This window comes from Schistocerca americana, unplaced genomic scaffold (genome assembly GCF_021461395.2).
Source record: "Schistocerca americana isolate TAMUIC-IGC-003095 unplaced genomic scaffold, iqSchAmer2.1 HiC_scaffold_236, whole genome shotgun sequence".
NCBI lineage: Eukaryota > Metazoa > Arthropoda > Insecta > Orthoptera > Acrididae > Schistocerca > Schistocerca americana.
The window spans coordinates 77501-85000 of record NW_025725946.1 but is presented as its reverse complement, the minus strand read 5'-3'; the positions used below and the strand labels follow the sequence as shown (position 1 = coordinate 85000).

Genomic DNA, 7500 nt, shown 5'->3' with positions numbered 1-7500 from the left:
AACGGCGGACTTTGCTCGCACGCGCAATGTGCAATCCACCCCTATAACGTGCGTTTCATGAAGAGTTATGTCCAATATGCGACATTCCCGCTGTCCCTATACATGAGCTGCGAGCTGTACCACTTACGAGCTACAGACGCGATCGCGTTGCTCTCTGTACGAATGCAGATGCTCAGCGGTCAGCTAGGAGGCGCTCCATCCATGTCGGTACCGGTGAGCGTTGCACTCGCAGGCGCAAAAACGTACGGCAAGTATATTACTCGGAAGAGTCAATGACAGTCCAAGCCCCCCTGCGTGGGAAGAGTCTTTCTAGGCCATGACCCACCGGAAGGGCGCAGCGTCCCCCACCCCAGACATGTGACGTCACACTATCGGTATTGACGACTAGACTGATTCCTTATAATCATTTGCCATACACCGGTGGAAGCTGCCGAGACGAGTAACTACATGGCGGCCTCGCCGTGTCACTAATGTACAGAGATACAACAGTTTCGACTGGAACCGGATGAAACGTATACACGGCGCTGATTAGTAATAGATAGAGCCATCAAAATACAGATAATGTATACAACTGTCCGTATACATGCTGAAAGACTCTGCTCACAATCACAACCACACGTCAGCCAGACACTCTTATCACGCACTACTCTCTGCCTGTAACAGGCACAGAGACAATATGTAAGCACCAGCATGGAACAACACCCAGTGCATCCTCTCCGCCACATTAGACTATCCACACTATCATAACCAGACCGGGAGGTCCACTCACAAAACAGAATATCCCACCCTTCCGACAACCACCATTGCTCAGCTAAGCCACCAACACCCACACATGTCCTACACAGGGGTACACCCAACATCACAATACTGCCTCCTGTCACAGCACACAAACAATGGCAGGAATGAAAGACACAGGTCTGCCACAAGCATGGAATCAGAGCGCCGCCTGTTATGAGCCAAAGGTGCACCCTGACGTGGCAAATCAGATGATGCCGCAGTCATTTACTTACGATAATCACAATCAACAAACCGGCCCCCCCCCCCCCAAAACACCTTTCCTTACAACAATGTGTACCTTAACCTAACCCGTATTGTGCCTTAACCTAACCCGTATTGTGCCTTAACCTAACCCGTATTGTGCCTTAACCTAACCCGTATTGTGCCTTAACCTAACCCGTATTGTGCCTTAACCTAACCCGTATTGTGCCTTAACCTAACCCGTATTGTGCCTTAACCTAACCCGTATTGTGCCTTAACCTAACCCGTATTGTGCCTTAACCTAACCCGTATTGTGCCTTAACCTAACCCACGTTGTGCCTTAACCTAACCCACGTTGTGCCTTAACCTAACCCACGTTGTGCCTTAACCTAACCCACGTTGTGCCTTAACCTAACCCACGTTGTGCCTTAACCTAACCCACGTTGTGCCTTAACCTAACCCACGTTGTGCCTTAACCTAACCCGTATTGTGCCTTAACCTAACCCGTATTGTGCCTTAACCTAACCCGTATTGTGCCTTAACCTAACCCGTATTGTGCCTTAACCTAACCCGTATTGTGCCTTAACCTAACCCGTATTGTGCCTTAACCTAACCCGTATTGTGCCTTAACCTAACCCGTATTGTGCCTTAACCTAACCCGTATTGTGCCTTAACCTAACCCGTATTGTGCCTTAACCTAACCCACGTTGTGCCTTAACCTAACCCACGTTGTGCCTTAACCTAACCCACGTTGTGCCTTAACCTAACCCACGTTGTGCCTTAACCTAACCCACGTTGTGCCTTAACCTAACCCACGTTGTGCCTTAACCTAACCCACGTTGTGCCTTAACCTAACCCACGTTGTGCCTTAACCTAACCCACGTTGTGCCTTAACCTAACCCATATTGTGCCTTAACCTAACCCATATTGTGCCTTAACCTAACCCATATTGTGCCTTAACCTAACCCATATTGTGCCTTAACCTAACCCATATTGTGCCTTAACCTAACCCATATTGTGCCTTAACCTAACCCATATTGTGCCTTAACCTAACCCATATTGTGCCTTAACCTAACCCATATTGTGCCTTAACCTAACCCATATTGTGCCTTAACCTAACCCATATTGTGCCTTAACCTAACCCATATTGTGCCTTAACCTAACCCATATTGTGCCTTAACCTAACCCGTATTGTGCCTTAACCTAACCCGTATTGTGCCTTAACCTAACCCGTATTGTGCCTTAACCTAACCCGTATTGTGCCTTAACCTAACCCGTATTGTGCCTTAACCTAACCCGTATTGTGCCTTAACCTAACCCGTATTGTGCCTTAACCTAACCCGTATTGTGCCTTAACCTAACCCGTATTGTGCCTTAACCTAACCCGTATTGTGCCTTAACCTAACCCGTATTGTGCCTTAACCTAACCCGTATTGTGCCTTAACCTAACCCGTATTGTGCCTTAACCTAACCCGTATTGTGCCTTAACCTAACCCGTATTGTGCCTTAACCTAACCCGTATTGTGCCTTAACCTAACCCGTATTGTGCCTTAACCTAACCCGTATTGTGCCTTAACCTAACCCACGTTGTGCCTTAACCTAACCCACGTTGTGCCTTAACCTAACCCACGTTGTGCCTTAACCTAACCCACGTTGTGCCTTAACCTAACCCACGTTGTGCCTTAACCTAACCCACGTTGTGCCTTAACCTAACCCACGTTGTGCCTTAACCTAACCCACGTTGTGCCTTAACCTAACCCACGTTGTGCCTTAACCTAACCCACATTGTGCCTTAACCTAACCCATATTGTGCCTTAACCTAACCCATATTGTGCCTTAACCTAACCCATATTGTGCCTTAACCTAACCCATATTGTGCCTTAACCTAACCCATATTGTGCCTTAACCTAACCCATATTGTGCCTTAACCTAACCCATATTGTGCCTTAACCTAACCCATATTGTGCCTTAACCTAACCCATATTGTGCCTTAACCTAACCCATATTGTGCCTTAACCTAACCCATATTGTGCCTTAACCTAACCCATATTGTGCCTTAACCTAACCCATATTGTGCCTTAACCTAACCCATATTGTGCCTTAACCTAACCCATATTGTGCCTTAACCTAACCCATATTGTGCCTTAACCTAACCCATATTGTGCCTTAACCTAACCCATATTGTGCCTTAACCTAACCCATATTGTGCCTTAACCTAACCCATATTGTGCCTTAACCTAACCCATATTGTGCCTTAACCTAACCCATATTGTGCCTTAACCTAACCCATATTGTGCCTTAACCTAACCCATATTGTGCCTTAACCTAACCCATATTGTGCCTTAACCTAACCCATATTGTGCCTTAACCTAACCCATATTGTGCCTTAACCTAACCCATATTGTGCCTTAACCTAACCCATATTGTGCCTTAACCTAACCCATATTGTGCCTTAACCTAACCCATATTGTGCCTTAACCTAACCTATATTGCGCCTTAACCTAACCCATGTTGCGCCTTAACCTAACCTATGTTGCGCCTTAACCTAACCTATGTTGCGCCTTAACCTAACCTACGTTGCGCCTTAACCTAACCTATATTGCGCCTTAACCTAACCTATATTGCGCCTTAACCTAACCTATATTGCGCCTTAACCTAACCTATATTGCGCCTTAACCTAACCTATATTGCGCCTTAACCTAACCTATATTGCGCCTTAACCTAACCTACGTTGCGCCTTAACCTAACCCACGTTGCGCCTTAACCTAACCCACGTTGCGCCTTAACCCAACCCACGTTGCGCCTTAACCCAACCCACGTTGCGCCTTAACCCAACCCACGTTGGGCCTTAACCCAACCCACGTTGCGCCTTAACCCAACCCACGTTGGGCCTTAACCCAACACACGTTGGGCCTTAACCCAACACACGTTGGGCCTTAACCCAACACACGTTGGGCCTTAACCCAACACACGTTGGGCCTTAACCCAACACACGTTGGGCCTTAACCCAACACACGTTGGGCCTTAACCCAACACACGTTGGGCCTTAACCCAACACACGTTGGGCCTTAACCCAACACACGTTGGGCCTTAACCCAACACACGTTGGGCCTTAACCCAACACACGTTGGGCCTTAACCCAACACACGTTGGGCCTTAACCCGCTCTGTAATTGTCATACGACGCGTTAAATTAGTGTAGTGTTGCCTAACTGCAACCCCCGCAATATAGTTTGCTACTCGCACTGCCTGGTCCCCAGTGTATCGCTTCATGTTAAACACCTTGCAGCGATACACTGTAATGTGGATGGCAGCAGGACGTACATGCTCAATGCCCTTCGCAGTTGTTCATTGGCATTCGCATGGCGAAGCACTTAGCCTACGCTGTGGTACGGCCTGTGTCAACTGTCCGCTGATGTTGTACGTCCAAATCACACACTGTACTGCACATTGGTCCTCATGTACTGAATGATACATCGTGGTACATGTGACCGTACAACGACTGCGCCAACAACGGCGAACCATGCGGTCCAACTGTTGTGCACTCAGCTATGTGTCGTCTCCCTATAAGAGCCGGATTGCAGTGTGGTATGCCCTGGATGGCGATCAGCATGAGCCGTCTGTTGATGTAGTGGCGCGTGTTGTCAGACGTAGTCGTCTCTTCTCACACACCGTGACAGCATGGTGCACTGCGTTCCACATCTGCGACATGCGACAGAGGCCGGTTGACAGTCGTTCGCGCAATGGACATCGCATACGTACGGGGGCCACCTTCCACGTGTTCGCGAAGCGTGCACATGTTGTTGCGTGTATGTGGGCAGACATAGTGTGTCGTGACACCTGACACAGGCATGCAACAATCGTTGAATTTGCAAATGGCGATGGACGTCTACGTTTGCTGGTGACGTTACGCAAATGAACAACTGGTAAACCGTTGTGGTGCGGTTGTTCTCGCTAGAGGTGAATCAGTGATGGCGACGATCGGTTGAGCTACCAACCGGTTGTTTCAGCGATACCCACCATGCCCACGAACGTGAATGGCATGTGGGTGTGAAGCGATACGCGGCGGTGGCTGGGTGGGACCGTCCCCGGCCGGTGAGGGGGGGCCTCCCGGCGTGCTGGCCGCGCGGTGCGTGGGCGCACGCGCTACAGCCGGCTGGTGGGGGCGGCCGGTGGCAGGCGCGCCGGCCGACGGAGGCGGCAGGCGGCGCAGCTGCGCGCCGGCGCACCCTGCACGCGGCGCCGTGCGGCCAAAGTAGGTCCTCGCGGGCCCGGTGCGAAGCGCGGTGGACATCTGCAGTGTGCTGGTCCGATTGAGGACTGTGTGCGCTGAGGATGCGCCGCCGCCCGGCGCTCGGCGCCGCGACGCCGTCTGCTGCTCGGTCGCCTCTGCGGTTCTCGCAGGTGGTTTGTATCGCAGCTGTGCGGACGTGTTGGCGCGTGCGCTGTGCTGGGAGAGTTCGCTTCGGCACCCAAGTGGGGCTTTTGTCCTTCTGTGGCGCTGGCGTTGGAGCTGCCGGCCACCGTAGGTGGCGCGTGTTGTCTCCCGCCGGCAATGCCACGACAGCACGCTCCCGGGCCTCTGTCGGCAGCGGCAAGCTCAGTTGGGAGCACGGGTGGTCGCACCTAAAGCGTCTACTCGCCAAACTCCGGGCGATTGCGCCTCTCTCGAACCCGACCAAGTACTTAGGACGGCGCTGCGCGCCGCCGGGACCTGAGAGGGTTTCGAGGTGTATCGTGCAGGGGAGCTCAGCCTCCTCCTGTTTGCAGAATAATTGAGCGGACGCTTGCGTGTTCGCGCGGGCCCCCGGGACACACTCCCGGGCGGCCGGCTGCTCAGCTCTAGTTGACGCAGCTCCCTGGTTGATCCTGCCAGTAGTCATATGCTTGTCTCAAAGATTAAGCCATGCATGTCTCAGTACAAGCCGCATTAAGGTGAAACCGCGAATGGCTCATTAAATCAGTTATGGTTCCTTAGATCGTACCCACGTTACTTGGATAACTGTGGTAATTCTAGAGCTAATACATGCAAACAGAGTCCCGACCAGAGATGGAAGGGACGCTTTTATTAGATCAAAACCAATCGGTCGGCTCGTCCGGTCCGTTTGCCTTGGTGACTCTGAATAACTTTGGGCTGATCGCACGGTCCTCGTACCGGCGACGCATCTTTCAAATGTCTGCCTTATCAACTGTCGATGGTAGGTTCTGCGCCTACCATGGTTGTAACGGGTAACGGGGAATCAGGGTTCGATTCCGGAGAGGGAGCCTGAGAAACGGCTACCACATCCAAGGAAGGCAGCAGGCGCGCAAATTACCCACTCCCGGCACGGGGAGGTAGTGACGAAAAATAACGATACGGGACTCATCCGAGGCCCCGTAATCGGAATGAGTACACTTTAAATCCTTTAACGAGTATCTATTGGAGGGCAAGTCTGGTGCCAGCAGCCGCGGTAATTCCAGCTCCAATAGCGTATATTAAAGTTGTTGCGGTTAAAAAGCTCGTAGTTGGATTTGTGTCCCACGCTGTTGGTTCACCGCCCGTCGGTGTTTAACTGGCATGTATCGTGGGACGTCCTGCCGGTGGGGCGAGCTGAAGGCGTGCGACGCGCCTCGTGCGTGCTCGTGCGTCCCGAGGCGGACCCCGTTGCAATCCTACCAGGGTGCTCTTGAGTGAGTGTCTCGGTGGGCCGGCACGTTTACTTTGAACAAATTAGAGTGCTTAAAGCAGGCAAGCCCGCCTGAATACTGTGTGCATGGAATAATGGAATAGGACCTCGGTTCTATTTTGTTGGTTTTCGGAACCCGAGGTAATGATTAATAGGGACAGGCGGGGGCATTCGTATTGCGACGTTAGAGGTGAAATTCTTGGATCGTCGCAAGACGAACAGAAGCGAAAGCATTTGCCAAGTATGTTTTCATTAATCAAGAACGAAAGTTAGAGGTTCGAAGGCGATCAGATACCGCCCTAGTTCTAACCATAAACGATGCCAGCCAGCGATCCGCCGCAGTTCCTCCGATGACTCGGCGGGCAGCCTCCGGGAAACCAAAGCTTTTGGGTTCCGGGGGAAGTATGGTTGCAAAGCTGAAACTTAAAGGAATTGACGGAAGGGCACCACCAGGAGTGGAGCCTGCGGCTTAATTTGACTCAACACGGGAAACCTCACCAGGCCCGGACACCGGAAGGATTGACAGATTGATAGCTCTTTCTTGATTCGGTGGGTGGTGGTGCATGGCCGTTCTTAGTTGGTGGAGCGATTTGTCTGGTTAATTCCGATAACGAACGAGACTCTAGCCTGCTAACTAGTCGCGTGACATCCTTCGTGCTGTCAGCGATTACTTTTCTTCTTAGAGGGACAGGCGGCTTCTAGCCGCACGAGATTGAGCAATAACAGGTCTGTGATGCCCTTAGATGTTCTGGGCCGCACGCGCGCTACACTGAAGGAATCAGCGTGTCTTCCTAGGCCGAAAGGTCGGGGTAACCCGCTGAACCTCCTTCGTGCTAGGGATTGGGGCTTGCAATTGT

The 7500-nt window shown here is 51.4% G+C and overlaps 1 non-coding gene across 1 annotated transcript in view; it reads left to right on the top strand.

The window, feature by feature from the left end:
- Positions 1-5833: 5833 nt before the first annotated feature.
- LOC124575336 overlaps positions 5834-7500 on the top strand; it is a 1910-nt gene continuing 243 nt past the window's right edge. The window contains exon 1 of the ribosomal RNA XR_006972427.1: positions 5834-7500. This exon is cut by the window's right edge and continues 243 nt beyond it. This is a non-coding gene — a ribosomal RNA (small subunit ribosomal RNA).